This window comes from Argentina silus (genome assembly GCF_951799395.1).
Source record: "Argentina silus genome assembly, chromosome: 21".
Taxonomy (NCBI): domain Eukaryota; kingdom Metazoa; phylum Chordata; class Actinopteri; order Argentiniformes; family Argentinidae; genus Argentina; species Argentina silus.
The window spans coordinates 1,630,181-1,647,495 of NC_139675.1; the positions used below are offsets into that span (position 1 = coordinate 1,630,181).

General features: G+C 49.5%; 1 protein-coding gene across 2 annotated transcripts in view; it reads left to right on the forward strand.

Moving 5' to 3' along the window:
- fbxw7 (F-box and WD repeat domain containing 7) overlaps nucleotides 1-17,315 on the forward strand; it is a gene marked incomplete at its 5' end in the record, with an annotated part of 155,326 nt that continues 138,011 nt past the window's right edge. For both annotated transcript variants that reach the window (XM_083692732.1, XM_083692735.1), the window contains one exon: nucleotides 1-515. The remainder of the gene's footprint in view (nucleotides 516-17,315) is intronic.

Below are 17,315 nucleotides of genomic sequence, written 5' to 3' on the forward strand. Positions count from 1 at the left end.
TCCAAGCGTCGTTGCGAAAAGAAAAAAAAAAAAAGAAAAAAAATCAGTTATCATCATCCTGCGACTCTGGTTCTCTCCAGTCGGTGAAGAGAGACGGGAACCACACCGCTGTGTGGAAGCAGCTTCTGAGCCTCCTAATACACTTTCCCCCTTCAGCCTTCAGTCACGGTCGGATACGGAGCTACGCTGTTCAGGAGAGCAATCTGGTTCGTCCGCGGGTGACCAGCGATCGTGGTCGAATCCAGAAAGATGATACATTTTCACATGACATTGTCGTAGAAACGGAAGTATCTAGTAGTGAGAGTGTCATCAAGGATATATCTGCGAGGTTAGCCGTTCGGTTAGGTTAGCTAGCTAACTGGGAAGGGTTGACCCTAGCCGACTGAGAAAATACGAGGCGACGGAGACCTCATCAACAACCCGGAGGAGGAGAAGATCTCCGTTTTTTCTGGACATAATATCGAGAAGAAGCGGGCTCCCTTTGGCTGATTCCGTCCCGCTAGCTAATATCCGAGGTAAATAAGTGGGATTGGGGGGGTGAGGAACCTGGTGATCATCGGCTGTGTGTGTATCGCTGCAGCCCAAGACGTGCGAAGGGCCGTAGAGAGAGTGGTTCAGCCAGCCCGACGGTGTTATGCATTGGTGCATATTAATCGTGAGAATGAGTCGCAATAAATTCGGGATAAAAATGCAACGGGGTCTAGCTCGCACTTTATGTATTTAGTATGACATGCTTGTACTAAACGTGCACTTTCTAGCTCATTCAGTTAGCGAACAAGCTAGCGACCTGAAATTGAACGGGCACAGTGTGTAAATAGCCGCTGACTTGTGCAGAACAAGCTTCGCGGTGTTGTTACGATCACATTTCCCAGTCGGCGAAACATACCTAGCTAGCTACATGCTAGTTAGCTAGCTAGGTTCCGTGTAACCTCGTAGGGATGAGTGTGACAAGGCGACCTAGCTGGCTAGCATGCTAAATCGTGTTAGCCACTAACGTACATACTAGCTACACAGACCAAGATTACATTCGTTTGTATGAGCTGTCTCTTTTAAGGTACTCTGTGGATGTGTGTTGGTCAGTTAGACATTCAGCCTGTAAGTCGGACTCAATCGACTTGTTCACGTCTCGTTGTTTTTTTCCTTGTGATACGCAGGGAGAAAAGTTGGGGAGATAATAGACAGGGAAAAGTTGTATTGCTGGAAGGCGCCAGTCTGAGCCGAGCACATGCTGGCATCACTGATGGCTATTATTATTATCAAAACGTTCCTAGCATGTTGCGATTTGATTTGCCATGCAACATAACGAGCAAGGACCATGCTTCTAACTAATCGATTAACATACAAATGAATAGATCACTTATGTTGCTGCAAGCTCTCCAAGATCAATAAAGTAGCTCCCAGGCAATATGTTTTACATGCGAGGTTGTAGTAGTTGCCTGCCGAACAAACAGCTAATTTCCCAACTTGGTGTGTAGACTGTTGTGAAGGGATAACCTATTTTCAGTTATGCAATCACTGCAAATGAGGGTGTAATGTTTTTCAATGCCCTCTGTGTGCTAAGCTGACGGACACACACACACACACACTCTTAACCTTAAGTTGATTTGCCTCTATCCCTGTGTAGGAACTTTGTTACTACACTAACAACATTGTGTGTGTTAACTTGCTGTTCCACACAAGGCTGTACAGTCACTGCTTTGTGATCGCATAGGAATGGAATTGCAATTATGAGGACTGTTTGCACTTTGTGACGTAAAGCAAACCATTCAACTCATCACCACCATGTTAATACAGTGTTCCCAGGGTAATCGCTCCACCACTACACAGGTATAGGGCAACTGAATAGAAAGTGTTTCTGTTACTTGTGTGTGCACTTTTGGAGAACATTTGTCCCTAATTTGCTTGCAACCCTCACGTTGGCCTGTCACCATTCGATTGTAGGCAGTTCAGATTGTCTGATCATTAGGAGGTCATCTTCACATTGTGCACACTCTGAAGAAGACTGGAGCCTTTTATCGACTGTTAGGAACATGGCTTCTCTCCTCCTCTCCTCTGTCCTCCTCCACTCACTCCGTTCTCAGAAAGCATTGGAGGAGGATATGTAAGGGGGAGGAACCTAGGTCTTCTCCTCCAATGCGTGTTTAGTAGGACGCGAGGACACGAGGAGTCGTGTTCTTAAGAACTGAGAAAAGGCTCTGGTCCAGGATGCAACTGTCAGGAAGGTAACCTTGGAGCCGGCAGAAGGAAACTGCACCACTTGGTAGTTGAAATGGATAGAGAGGAAGGTCACTCCAGCCCACTTAGCCCACACCTGCACATCTAGGGCCATGTCTACTCTGAACACCTTCCTCCTCCCTCCCTCCCTCCTTCCCTCCCTCCCTCCCTCCCTCCTTGCCCCCTTCCTCTTCCCTTTCCCTTTTCCAGCTCAATTGGTTCCCTTTTCCTTTAACACTCCCTCAACTCCCTCTGCTATCTCTCTCTCTGTTCTATCACTCTCTCTCTCTCTCTCTCTGTCTGTCTCTTTGTCTCCCTCCCTCCCTCCCTCTCCTCCCTTCTTCAGAGTGTGTCATTACCAGGCTTTGGGCCTCTTCCCTGTACAGTGAGTCGTCATATCCTCAATATCTCCTTGAAGCCAGTCTCTCCATCGACGAGCGGAAGAGCGGAGGAGCGGAGGAGGCCCTCGAGGTCCCTGAGAGACGCTCTGAACAGTACAGGCCCTCGAGGTCCCTGAGAGACGCTCTGAACAGTACAGGCCCTCGAGGTCCCTGAGAGACGCTCTGAACAGTACAGGCCCTCGAGGTCCCTGAGAGACGCTCTGAACAGTACAGGCCCCCGAGGTCCCTGAGAGACGCTCTAAACAGTACAGGCCTCTGCTCGATTGAACAGCAGGAAGTGGGACATCAGAGCTGAACTAATTTGTCTCTGTGAATAACAGGTTTTTAAACAACGCTTGTGGTGATGGTGAGTTTAAAGGGTGCCTGGTGAGAGACACGTGCAGCATAGTGGTTATGGAACACGGTCAGTTGTTTATGCAGACCGCTGTTTATTTGAGGGCCATGTGGTTATTACTGTCGATGGCTTACTCCTCGGGGTTGGCTCTACCCTACGGTGTTGAGTAGTGATTATCCTGCAGGGATTGCGTTTTTCTGACTGCCAAGCAAAGCTTAGCCAGAGAGTGCAATCTAAATATTTATTCTTTTGATAGGTGGAAGTAACATGCAGGCTTACATAATGTCTGTCTATTAGTATAGTTTGTGCAGAGACACGTGTCTCTGCTCGGAATTATGGGCACTGGCTGTCACTAATCAATAACAGCAGAATAGCTGACCTCCCGTGCAAACATATCATGTTTATACACTCCATAAGTAATGGGACAGTGAAGCATTTTCTTTTCTTCTTTTGGCTCTACACTCCAAAAGTTTAGATTTGAAATCAAACAATTACTGTGGGATTACAGTAGAGATTCTTAGCTTTTATTTGATGGTGATTGTGTATGTATTGGTTTAACCATTCAGAAATGACACTTGTTATACAGTCCCCCTACTTCAGGGCACCAAAAGTTATGGTACAATTGGCTTGACAGATGTTTATTAGTTCGTCAAGTGTGTTCCCTCACATGGTTTGAGCGTAAGAGAGCTGTCAGTGTCTGGTGTTGATTCTAGGGTTTGCGTTTGTTATTGGTGTCTGTCAACATATGGACCAAAGAAACGTGAAGGCAGCCATTATGAGATTATATTACCTGAGACTTACCAAAACAACAGTTAGGTACATAATTAAAAACAAAGAAGGCACTGGCGAGCTCAGCAATCACAAACGGCCTGGAAGGTCAAGGATGACTTGGATGAGGTCTGGAAAAAGGTCTTGTGGGCAGATAAGACGAATATTATAATGGCGCAGAGTGATCATACAGACAATGGTCCCAGTCATACTTCCATGACAACTAGCGAGTTTTTCACGGCCAAAAAATTGGAAAGTTGTTGACTGGCCAAGTGAAACTGAACATGCATTTAATTTCCTGATTATCAGATTTTAGGCAAAAATAGCTCAAGGCAAACAACAACTGAAGATGGCTGCAGTACAGGCCTGGCAGAGCATCAGAAGACACGCAGCGCCTGGTGGGGTCAATGGGAAGCAGACTTCAGGCAGTAAATTGCATGCAAAGGATTGTCAACCAAATACTAAACATGAGTGCTTAATTTGGACATCTGTCCCATTACTTGTGGTGCCCTGAAATAGAGGGACGATGTATATAGAAGGAAAGTGTTGTCTAAAAGGTGAAACCAATATGTACACATACCGTCATATAAAAGCTGATGATCTCTACTTTGGTATGGAGCCAAAAGAAAAAAAACATGGTTGACTGTCCCATTACTTACGGAGGGCACTGCAGTTACTACACTATGCCTGTGTGGTTGTTTAGGCTGACCCTGTCTGGCACAACAGTGGCTTTTCTCTTCATCATTATTATTGGATTATAACGCTTATATTCTGGAATGGCTCCAACAAGGAGGCCCAGCCAGTGCTTTCCTCTGCAGTCTCCTGTTATGGGAGTTGTATGGAGTGTTTACTTTGGAGTCTAACGTAAAACGTCTGTCTTTGCCGCCGAAGCCCTCGAGGAGGATTTGAAAGTCTCTGGTGACTGACGGCTGGGAGTGCTGGTTTGACGCTACATATAATCCTTCATGATATTAGCAGGCGGTTTTATGAGAGAGAAAACCCAGAGAAGGCCAAATGTGACATCACAACTTAAGTCTTGAGGAAAATGCCCAGGAGGATGGTAGAATGCCTGGTTGCTTCATCGCCTCGATGGTGAGGGAGACCATATTGTCACAACATTCCCTAATTGACTGACTCTAAAATGACTTTCTTTGATGAGCAATGATTTGTTTATCTTTCCGAGATCTAAGTCGAGGTCCCGCTGTCAAAAGCTTCTTCTGATACTGTGGTCTTTGCCGAGGGTTTGTTGACCTTGAGTTGAGGAAGACTTGTCAACAGCAATGGAAACTAAAGAACATATCTTTAGCAGAAGAGATGATGGCTTCAAGGCCCATTCCAACGTTCTATTTTCAGTGTCGTTCCTCACACCGAGGGATTTTCTCACCCGCAGCACTCCAGAATCAGGTCAGGGAAGTGATTTATATCCCAAAAGTGATGGCACTTCTAGAAATCATTTGACAGAGAACTTCCGTTACATCATGTGCCAAGGGTTTAACTTGTTCGGTAAGTGATCTACTGTATCAGATGATAATGGCTAGTTGTTTGGTTCTTGTTTGGTGGATTAGGCCAATATTGGTTTTAGGATAACAATTGACATCAAGTGGCCCTATGCCTCTGTCGTAGTAACACTTTAATGACTGTAGAAACACCAACATGTGTCAGCATGTAGCCGAGAGGTTATAAAGGCCGGCCAGCAATTGATAGGTCGCTGGTTCGATCCCCACCCCAGGAGGGAGCCTGATGTGACCGTCTGGCATCATATCTAAGGTGCCTACCACTGCCCTGGAGCAAGGCACTTAACCCCTAATTGCCCCCTGTCCCTCCCTATTGCAAATAAAGCATTGATTGATTGATGTCATAACATGTTGTTACATAGTAATTAAGTGTTTTATAGCCCTTCTTCCACTTAATAACACTCCAACCCTCTGCAGTTACAAAGCAATCGTGTGAGGTGTGAGCGGCGTGCGCAGGACCCTAACGTTGACTGAAGTCTTGTTTGTGTGTGATGTCATGATGTCATATGATGCCAGGCCTCGGTCTAATGGGCTTGTCTGACTGTGGAGACTGAGAAAAGCTCAGCTTCGCAGAGGTTTGCAGCAGACCGAGAGCTTCACATGGCATCCCCTCACCCTCGACTGTTGCTGCTGCTGCGTGTGTGTGTGTGTCTGTGTGTGTGTGTGTTGACCCCTGGGCCCTGCTAAAAGCATTCTCATCCACGGATGATGTCATTTCCTGGCTTTGAAGTCGATGTTGCCAAAACACCGGGGAGATGAAAGAGGAGGCGGGGGGAGGGGGGCACGGAGAAGAACGATGGAGGTCTGTTCCCTTGATGTCGAGGTGTATATGTCCGATACAGGCAGTGGGGAATGGGGGTTGCATTAGCCGGTTGTAGAAAGTGGCTTGGCTGACCCCCCTAGCTTCCATTTCCCTTTGCTGTAAGACTGACAGAGGCAGACTTCACTGTGAAACACACGCATTATATCGACACAGAGTGACAGTAGTTCTCCCGCGTGTCCTAGAACACAAGCGAGTCGACCCCCCCCCCCACCCCCCCGCCTCGCCTTCGCACAAACACAAGGTGCCTCAAACCAGGTGACCTGCTTGTCGGAACGTCGTCCTCTCAAACCGAGAGGCGACAGGATCGAGGTGGAATGTTGTTTTCCGAACCCCCCCCCCCCCCCCCCCCCCACCTCAGTCAGATGTCCTCCTCCTCCAGACCTTTCTCATCTCCAGCCTAATTTAAACCAAAAAAAAGATGGCTGCCGCTCTGGAGTCATGGAGGCTGGAGCATCAGCATCCACAGCAGGGCCCTGGCAGCGCTGCCTCTCTGTCCCATTGTGGACGGCCTCCTGCAGGTCCCTGTCTGTGGCGGGCGACGGCCATGTAAATAATTCAGGGCGCTGCCGCCATGCTGCTCTGGGTTGGGTTATGAACGCTCAAGAGGAATCTCCCAGGCAGACGGCTTTGATGTGGGCTTCTGGTGTGAATGTATGTTATATGACACACACACACACACACACACACACACAGTGTAGAGGAGATTGGAGGAGGGGTCGATCCTGAGACAACCAGCGTTATGGAATCCATAGAACGCTCCTGAAGGAATGTTCTAGAAGAGAGAATCCCAGGTTGTTTCTCTCCTAGCAGCGTTTGATGCCACCTTTGTCATCGATCAGTGTTAGGACAAATAGATGCGTCGTGTACTTGTAATAGCCATAATTTGTAATTGTCATTTAATGTTTTCCCCATGGTTCTCTTGAAGAGCTTTTAATGTGACTTGGTTACTCATTCCGGCAAATTTCATTTAGTCAGATCACTCCTACGCGTATGCCAGGAACTGCAGCCCCCTGCCAATACTTTAAACAAACAAATTGAATTATGGGAAGTTAACATTTGTCTTTATTTATTAGTATTATCCTCGTCTTCTCACTGAAAATCTCACTCCTTCGATTCCTGAAGGATTTTCTGTTCCCCTTTATGGAGGCTTCTGTAATTGGCCCACGAACATCAAAGCGGAGTCCAATGATTTATTTATTGTTCTTCATTTACACTTTCCGCTGCCGTTTCTGACGCGAGGAAACAAAACTAAGTCGGCAGCCAAAGTGCTGCTTCGCCGGAATGTCTGCCCTCCATTGTGGAAGCTGTGGTAACTGTGGTTGCTTAGGATACACTGAATGGAAGGGTAAGAAAAAGTAACCCCCCCCCCTTCCAACGCACCCCCAACCCACCCCCAGAGAAATCCTCCTTTCCCCTACGCCCACATTATTCTCTCAATCGCTGTTCTGTTTTGCTCTCTTAAAGTTATCTGGAAGGATTACTACCACCAGAGCTTCAGCGATCGATCTCAATGGGCCGCTGAAACGGGGTGAAAGGGGAACCCCGGCATTGTCCTCCACAGGCGCTGCATCTTTTTTGTTGTCCTCCTGCACCGGCGTTGGACATTTCCACGGGCGTTCTCGACAGCTGCCCCGGCCCTTACCCCTGTCCCCGTCCTTTAGCCCTGTCCCCGTCCCTTAGCCCGTCCCTTAGCCCCGTCCCCGTCCTTTAGCCCTGTCCCCGTCCCTTAGCCCGTCCCTTAGCCCCGTCCCTTAGCCCTCTCCCCGTCCCTTTTCCCTCCCTCCTCAGATATGACGGCGTGGTAGCGATCAGCGCCTCTCTTGGGTGATGCTGCCCAGCCCTCTGCCCTCTCCTGCTCTTTTTGTTTTCCACCTCCTGCCCAAACACAATCACCCACCCCCACCCCTCCAGCCCCCACTCTCAAAAGTAATCCCCACCACCAACCCATTTTCTGAGGCTGCTGCGGCGGGGCAGGACAGTACCCCCCCCCCCCCCCCCCCTTTCCCACCATGAAAGGGGGCCCCCCAGCAGAGGATCCGTTCACATGGAAACGGCTGTCTCTGTGAATGGAGGCCTCCCTGACAGGCCAGCTCCGGCCACCGGCCTCCCACCAGCCTCAAGAAGAGCCTCCTGACGGGCCAGCCTGCTCTGGGCCAGCCTGCTCTGGGCCAGCCTGCTCTGGGCCAGCCTGCTCTGGGCCAGCCTGCTCTGGGCCAGCCTGCTCTGGGCCAGCCTGCTCTGGGCCAGCCTGCTCTGGGCCAGCCTCCTCTGGGCCAGCCTCCTCTGGGCCAGCCTCCTCTGGGCCAGCCTCCTCTGGGCCAGCCTCCTCTGGGCCAGCCTCCTCTGGGCCAGCCTCCTGTTACTCTCTGACGACCAAGATAAGTTTCAGAACTTCAGAAGCCTTCTCCCCCCCCGCCCCCCCTCTCAACAAACCTATGGAGAAAGCCAGGTCTTGCGTAATGTAGCAAAGGCTCTCTTACAACATGGTCCCGTCGAGTTCATGTCGATGTTAGAGCAGTACAGTAGCGTCCCACTTGGACCTCAAATGAAAACAATAGTAAACCGTTCTAGCCTTATTACCTGGAAACAAGGCGTGAAATACGTAGCTGAACACGCAAAACTTGAGGGGCGACCCTTTTCACCTAAATGCTACAGAAGTCCTTGAAGGAGTGGCTGCTTGTTTTTGTTAAAGTTATTTTAATCTCAGTCCTCTGGCCCACGTTCTCCCGCCTCCCCGCAGAGAATGAATTATTAACTGCTTATCCAAATTCAAAGTGGGGAGGCCTCGGATCAGCCTGATGAGTAATGTTTTGAGTGTGGCACAGCAGGGATCTCGCAGTGAGTGGCCGTGGGGTCCCGTCTCAGAAGAGAGCCAAAGTAATTACACCTCAAGACAAGGCAAACTGACAAGTCACACTGTGGTTTTACACACCGTAACATAAAAGGGCTGTGACATTGCATCGCAAATTATATGCTACAAGGACGCAACAGGCTCTCTTCACCAGTAGCACTATGAGGCAGAAGCGTAATAACTGCAGGCCAGGTTTGCGTTGCAGGTGGTTTGTGTTTTGTTGTGTTTGTAATAGGTTGCGTTACACAGTATCGTACAGCAACCCCGCATTACTGCAAGCGGCTATGTGGCATCGCATTAGATCTGACTGGTTGTATAGGGCTGCGTTTCAACACCCCCGCATGCTGCAGTGTGGCGGCATGTGCTGCAATGTGGCGGCAGGGTGGGGGTGGGGGTAGGGGTGGAGGGGGGTCACCCTCCTCAGGTGAGGCTGGTCCAAAGCTGCGAGCCAGGAGCCAGGAGGACGGCCGTGTACAGGGAGATGGGCAGCTGGCAGCTCAGTCAAAGTGTCTTAAGGTCTATTACAGAGGATAATCCTCCAGGGAGAGTCCAGCAGTGGACAAAGGGGGAGAGAGGGTGGGTGAGAGAGAGGGTGGGTGAGAGAGAGAGAGAGGGTGAGAGAGAGAGGGTGGGTGAGAGAGAGAGAGAGAGAGAGAGAGAGAGAGGGTGGGTGAGAGAGAGAGAGAGGGTGAGAGAGAGAGGGTGGGTGAGGGAGGGAGGGAGAGAGAGAGGGTGGGTGAGGGTGAGAGAGAGACGGTGGGTGAGAGAGAGGGTGGGTGAGGGTGAGAGAGAGAGAGAGGGTGGGTGAGAGAGAGAGGGTGGGTGAGGGAGAGAGAGAGAGGGTGGGTGAGAGAGAGAGGGTGGGTGAGGGTGAGAGAGAGAGAGAGGGTGGGTGAGAGAGAGAGGGTGGGTGAGGGTGAGAGAGAGAGAGAGAGAGAGAGAGAGAGGGTGGGTGAGAGAGGGTGGGTGAGAGAGAGAGGGTGGGTGAGAGAGAGAGGGTGGGTGGGTGAGGGTGAGAGAGAGAGAGACGGTGAGAGAGAGAGAGAGGGTGGGTGAGGGTGAGAGAGAGAGAGAGAGAGAGGGTGGGTGAGAGAGAGAGAGGGTGAGAGAGAGAGAGAGAGGGTGGGTGAGAGAGAGGGTGGGTGAGGGTGAGAGAGAGAGAGGGTGGGTGAGAGAGAGAGGGTGGGTGAGGGTGAGAGAGAGAGAGGGTGAGAGAGAGAGAGAGGGTGGGTGAGAGAGAGGGTGGGTGAGGGTGAGAGAGAGAGAGAGGGTGGGTGAGAGAGAGGGTGGGTGAGGGTGAGAGAGAGAGGGTGGGTGAGAGAGGGTGGGTGAGGGTGAGAGAGAGAGAGAGGGTGGGTGAGGGTGAGAGAGAGAGAGAGAGAGAGCACAACAAAGTCTGTCTTCACTAGCTCACTCCCCCTCTCTATAATATGTTCTCTATCCCCCCCCCCTCCCCCCTCCACTCCTCTCTCTCTGTGCAGCCAAAACTTTCTCCCCAACACATGACAACCATCTGCTTTCCAGATTACACTCCAAAAGAAAGGCTGAGCAACAAGGCAGCGCTATCTCAAGTTTTTCCGACCCGATACAACAAACCGCTTATGTCTATCCTCTTGTCTCTGCGACGGTATGTGTTCTGGTTCCAGAATGCGACTGGAAGCAACACTCAGATGTTCTCCACAGGGGAGTTCATCACGCTCTAGCAATGTGTGATATCCTACGTCTGGGCAACAAGGGGTACATTTGTTGGCGTTTTAGAGGCGCACGGTGAAGAACAAAGTCATGATTTGACACGCTTACCTGGGCGCCAAGCGCAGAGTAAAGCCACGGGATGTTCTCTCTGTGTTGTTTTATACACATGCTCTCACGTTGGCACCCCTGGATTGTTCTTCTCTTTTGTCTGTGTGTCTACATTTACTCCCCCCCCCCCCCCCCCCCCCCCCCCCTTCGCCTGAAGTCTGTGGCTCAGCACTTCAAAGGGGGGAGCTCTGCAGTGCTCAAGATAAGTGTGTGTGTGTGTGTGTGTGTGTGTTAGAGAGATAGCTAGCTATGTACCACAGAGAACCGCCAAGCCTTTCAGAGCCCCCCCCCCCCCCAGGCAGTTTTGGCCCCCTCACCATCTAGCGGTACAGCCTGCCGTCCACCGTCATGTTCTGCCTCTGGTGGTCTTCCAGCGTTCCCGCCGGCTCGCCAGGTTAGTCGGGCAAGAAGTGTTGTGGTGGTCCTCTCCCCCGGTCCTTGTTCTCCCTGTCTGCCGTGACGGTTCCCCTGGCTGCCTGGCAGTAACTCCCACATGCACCGTTAACTCTGCGAGACAGGGACCAGGGGAGGAGCAGCCAGTTTGGGCTGCTGGAAGGAGTTATGTGTCCCTTTCTGTCTCCCCACAAAAGGGAATTCTCTGTGTCTTATCTCTCTGCTGCTTAGAAACCTGTTCTCTCCTGTTCTGTGAAGATTAGGCTACCTCATGCCATTGTCTATATGTGCACGCACACACACACACACACACACACACACACACACACACTTGATGTTGTCCAACACTCAATCATGCTTTGTCTTTTCCAGCTGTATTTTTCGCTTGATCATTGCACAGTCCAGTCCTGTTTCAACGTTTACACATTTACACTTTTCTCTCCTCTCATCAGCGAAGGAGATTATTCTTTTCTTCTAGGGGCCACAGTTTGCCCCTGTTGTCTGACTAATTTCTTGGCATTTTGTAAAATTAACATTTACTGTACTCCATCTGTAAACATTTGAATTAATTTTGGCGTTCTAACCGACATGGGCATGTGTGTGCACTGTAGGCCATGGTACTGGTACCCCTGGACCACCCCAGGCCATGGTGCTAGACCCCCGGACCACCCCAGGCCATGGTGCTTGACCCCTGGACCACCCCAGGCCATGGTGCTTGACCCCTGGACCACCCCAGGCCATGGTGCTAGACCTCCGGACCACCCCAGGCCACGGGTGCTAGACCCCTGGACCACCCCAGGCCACTGGACCACCCCAGGCCACGGTGCTAGACCCCCGGACCACCCCAGGCCACGGTGCTAGACCCCTGGACCACCCCAGGCCACGGTGCTAGACCCCTGGACCACCCCAGGCCACGGTGCTAAACCTCTGGACCACCCCAACCACTGGACCACCCCAGGCCATGGTGCTAGACCCCCTGGACCACCCCAGGCCACTGGACCACCCCAGGCCACTCTTTATTGCATCGTAGAATGCAATTGTGTCTCTATAAGCTACACCAGTAGGCCTCTGTCATTGCCTGTGTAAAAATGACTTTCTGTGTTTACATCCCATAAAACGTTGTTACCCCTTGGCGATCTGCAGCTGTCACACTCTTGCAGACTACAGTAGACCTATTGCTGAGCTCACATTAAATGCTTCCATTTGATTTCAAGTTTAAAAGTAAACTCAGCGATATAACTGAGCAGTTTTTTTCCCAAGACAGCTCATGGTTAACTGTCATCCGCCTGCTCGTTTCGATAATGTGTTCTGAAAGTGCGATTAAAAACTTTTGTGAGGGGGGGGCATTTTTTGTACCTGTGATTTCAGGGGCATTGTCCACTTACTCCTGCTCATTCATGTCCTGCCAAGTGTACTCATTTTCATCATTAACCAGGAAGAAGTCAGTGAAAATAATTGGCCTTAATACTTCGTAAAGTTGAATTCCGTGTTGTTCTTCTCAAGAAGTATGCCTCTGTCTGTACTTTGTTCTCTCGTGAATTTACATTGAAGTGCGCTTATGAATTCACAACCACTGCTCCTGAGGAGCTCACTTGAATCGGAGTGTCTCAGCCCTATCAGATTGTTGGGAACTTGGATCTGCTACCTCTGATCTCTGCGGGGCAGACGTCAGGGAGCAGCTGCTAATCGGGTCACCCTTATTTGTGTTCTCAAGTATTTTTGATATTCCTACAAAAGAACATGGAGACTGTTGCATGAAAACCATTTGAGGGATAGGCTGGATTTATCTTTGTCTGTCGAAGGCATTTCCCGCATGAATCAGTGAAGAAGTATACAGCCACTCTCAATCTGCATTGGTGTAGCCTTCATGAGACATGCACAAATACTGGTATTGTGTATGTGCTAAAATCTGGTAATTCTGTGGTCATTGATTGTTAGGGGTTTGCTCCATTTCATGCAAATGATTGGCCTGCGGGTTGGAGGGGTGTGGTCTCAGGCCTGTGGTCGCTCTGTGGTGGGTCAAATGATTGGACCTGCAGGTTGGAGGGGTGTGGTCTCAGGCCTGTGGTCGCTCTGTGGCGGGTCGAAGGTCGGGAGTGAGAACAGTTCGGCTGTTAGAGGGTAGTAATGAAGAGCATTAGCGTCATCTCGTTGTTGATGCAGACCGGCGGAGTCGAGATGAAGAGGATACGCGTTATCGACGTTTTCTAATTGTAGGGTTAGATAATCGCTGCCCTTTGTGTTTCCCCAGTTTAGGTGGGCTGTGTCACTCTCGGCAGGGACTACTTGGAAAGGCACACTCTTCTATGAGGGGGTGAAGCACACTCACACCATCAAACTATAAAAGGGAGAGGACGAGGGACAGCAGGCCGTAGCCCAAGCCTCTGCCTGTTGTCTCACTTCCACAAACATTCATTGGGAGCATTGTTCCAGAATACAGCATTGTTCCAGAATACAGCATTGTTCCAGAATACAGCATTGTTCCAGAATACAGACAGTGTGACACTGTGCCGCATATTCATTAAAGTATTTACATTGACACAAACGTCTCTCTGTCAGTAGTAAAAGAACAACTATATATATATTAGCAAATATTGGCTCAGACCTACTGGTAGCTTTGTGAGAGCCTTACTGGTATGACTTTTGCTTTCAATCCTTGAATTGTTCCCAGCCGAGAGGATCGATAGCCATTGACGTGCTATCAGGACAATGAAAGCTGCATCATAAGGGTGTGTGTGTGTGCGCGTGTGTGTGTGCGCGTGTGTGTGCGCGTGTGTGTGCGCGTGTGTGTGTGTGTGCGCAACCCCCCACTCAAGGCCACCACCCCAATGTTTTCCCGGTCCACTCTGCCCAGACCACTTCTCAAACATCAACCGTATCAGCTAAATAAAGGGCGTTCTCCAGCTCCAGAGAGCTGACGCGAGGCCAGAGAGGAAACCCTCTGAGGCTTTATGTGTGATGAGGAGCCCCTGCCTGGCTGCTGCCTGTCGGGTCGTAGCCTAACTCATTGGTTTGTCACTGAGAGAGCTGGGAGGGGTGTGGGGGGGGGCTTATAGATGGGATCTTGTGCTTTTCTTTCACATGGTGACCACGAAGAGTTCAGGGGCTAATTAGCGGCCCGGCCTTGGCCCACCCCTGGAACCGCTGGGGCAGAGGCCTCTCGCTGAGCGGGAGGCAGCCTGCATTACTCTGACATGGCTCGCCTTGCCCTGGGAAAGTGGCACAACCACTGCACAGTCCCTTTTTTTCTTCTTTTTCTTTTTTTTTTATATTATAAAAGAATGCATTCTGAGAAATGGTTTGTTTTCGCACAATAGTAGTCCCCGTGTCTGTCACAAACGGCTGTGTGTGCTCGTTTGCAGAGTGGAACCCAGTTGGCACCTGATCGTCAACTCAAGTGTGTAAGCTGTTGGAAACATATGCTGTTGTTCTTTTGTCGTACAGCTTTGTTGCCATGCTTTGATGGGCAAATGGGGGGAATATGCAGAATTATGCTCTTCCAGGCTGGCCCATCTATTCACTGAATTCCCCAAGCATCCCTTACTGTATGCAGCCATTGGAAGGAAATTGTTTATCTCTGCATATCTCTGGTCATAAATAGTTTGGGGGGAGACAAAGTCAGCCTGTTCTGTTTAGAGGGGAGTAGTGAATTCATTTAATCAGTAGGAATGTGACTTGAGCCCTCAGGTTTGATTTGACAGTCTTCTGGCGATAGCATTATCCACTGTTTCTGAACTTGGTCCAAAATTCTCTTTTAAGGAGGGGTCTGACTTGTCAACATTGTAGGATCTATGTGTTTTTATAAAAAACAAGCTTCAGTTCTTTGCCTTCTAGGGTATCTTGAGTCCCATCCCATGCTTGCGGTTTGGTCTAGCTCTGGCGAATTAGCCTAGTCATTTCATGTGGGTGGATAGCTATGAATTGTTTCCATGAAGCTGCAATTGCTATCAGTGAGTGCACAGACTAGCTTTACAAATGAGTACAGGGAAGACACATGGTTGTGAGATATGAAAGGAATCCGTGCAATGCTGCTTTAGGCTGCCAGACGTCCGGCTGGGTTGACCCTCTTCTCTTAGTTGCCCATCTTATCAGGATTTCCTGACCTCCCCCAACAGCACAGCCAGCCAGGGAGCTTTCCCAGCCATAGAGTTAGAATTAAAAGACCGGGCATTCCCGTTGGAGTCAACGTCGGTAAGACGCGTCCCTTCTATGGGTTATATTTCTATGATCACAGAGCGCACCATGCCATTAGTCCTCTCAGCTGGGCCATTCCTTTGGACCCAGCAGGTGGGTGTTGGATACAGGGATTGTGCCCCCGACAGGAGCCACTCAGATGGATAGAGTGCGGAGGCTGGTATTGATGAGGATGCAGGGGCCTCTGTTGGAACATGGCGTGCCACTGTGAGGGTAGGTCTAATCCCACCTCTGGCACGTCTGACACGGCTGTTGTCTGCCCCCGTTTGGTCCTCCTTGTGTGCTTGTGCTCTCTATGCAGTCTGGCGTCCCATGACAACACCGTCTAGTTAACGGCAGCCGTCTGTGTGGATGAGGGCGAGAGGAGGGTCCTTTGGACAGTCTTGTACAATCCTAAGTGACACCCTCCTCGTTGTGATGATGAATGTTAGCGCCAATGATTATGCCACAGGTTCAGCCGAAACGTCGCCACTGAGTGTTTTGGGGGCATGCTCTTATTGTAAGGATTCATCTGTCCTTCACAGCTCAGGTCCCTTAACACTGAGCTACTGTACATTAGCCTAGAGGTCATTCACAGTTCTTGTGAATAGGTTTGTGTATATGATCTAGTAAGACACTTAAGACACTTAATGATAAAATTATTAAACATAATTGTCCCCCCTCCCTCCCTTCTGAGATTTGAAAATATCTTATACTTATGTGGGTTTCTGGTAACAGAATGACTCAGGGACTTGGCAACGATTCTTAAACTTGCAGAAGCCGAGTCATTTCCGCAAAACAAAATTGTAAGTGTTCATAGTAGTTGACTGAGGTCTATACTTGAACATTAATGAGGTTTGATGTTTTTATAAACACCTTTTAAAGACCTTTTCTGGTAGATGATTTCTTGTGATGCTTTTCCATATGTTTGACAAAAAGTCAAAACCTTTGCTTATCTCTATTCTTATGATGGAAGATGGTGAGAAATGTATTTCTGACTTCATTTCCCAAAAATATAGACTCTTAGCTTTCATTTGACACTCAATTTGATGTCCTTTGATGAATTTCACATTTTGGTCCTCATGGGTCCTTTTACACAGACAGAACTGCTCAACTGTCACAGAAGCTGTATCAGCTGCAAAGTTGCAGTATGCCAGGGTATGTGAAATCCTCCTCAGTGGAGCGAATAGTCTACTAGAGTTTGTACCAGGATGAACAGTATGAGCTCTGTGTTGGCTAGTTTGTGGTTAAAAAAACATTTGAGATTGCCTTCAGTCTTTTTGATTCTTTCTTCCCTGCATTCCAACTTCAATTTGAACGAACGAGGCCTATTTTCTACTTAATCGACAGTCAATAAAAGTCAGTCTAGCTTTGTTTATTCTCTTGAAGGCAGAAAGGCCTGGTACAATTTACAGACAGGGATAACTCAGGCCTTTGTGTAACCGATGTTTTCAGCTAACAAGCTTTGAGAAGGTCAGACGTTTCAGTTTTCTACCAGATCCTCATGTTTGGAGGCAGTCGAGTGTTGCTAGGCAATCTTTGTATGATGCATGGTGACATTAAAGATTAAATAAGGTGATATCACACGACACATCCTCCATCTTGCACGGTATAGCCTCAGCCTAGCGATGCCCTACTACACCCTTAATGCAAGTTAATAATGATGTGAAGGCACCCTATCTGACTGTGCCATTAGGAAGCCAGTGGTCTGACGTGTCGGTCACTGGCCCTGAGGTCTTGGCCTGATTTTTAATAGCCTTTGAGTAAATTAGAACCAGAACATGTAGGAGATAGCAGGCGAGTAGCCAGGGCCCTCCGCCTCAGCTTTACTCATTCCCACAGTTCTCCTTTGTCGCGAGGACAGCGGATCACGACAATGAGGGCTAGTGTGTCGGCCGGTCCAGGCGCTCTTTAAACAGCCCTGCTCACCTCACTCTTTCCCCCCTCCAGAGCAGGTGAAAGAGCCCCTCTGTTTTCTCCAGTGACCAAGGGATTGGACACTTCTGCCCTGCAGGACCGCACTGCGTTGGGGATGCCCAAGAGG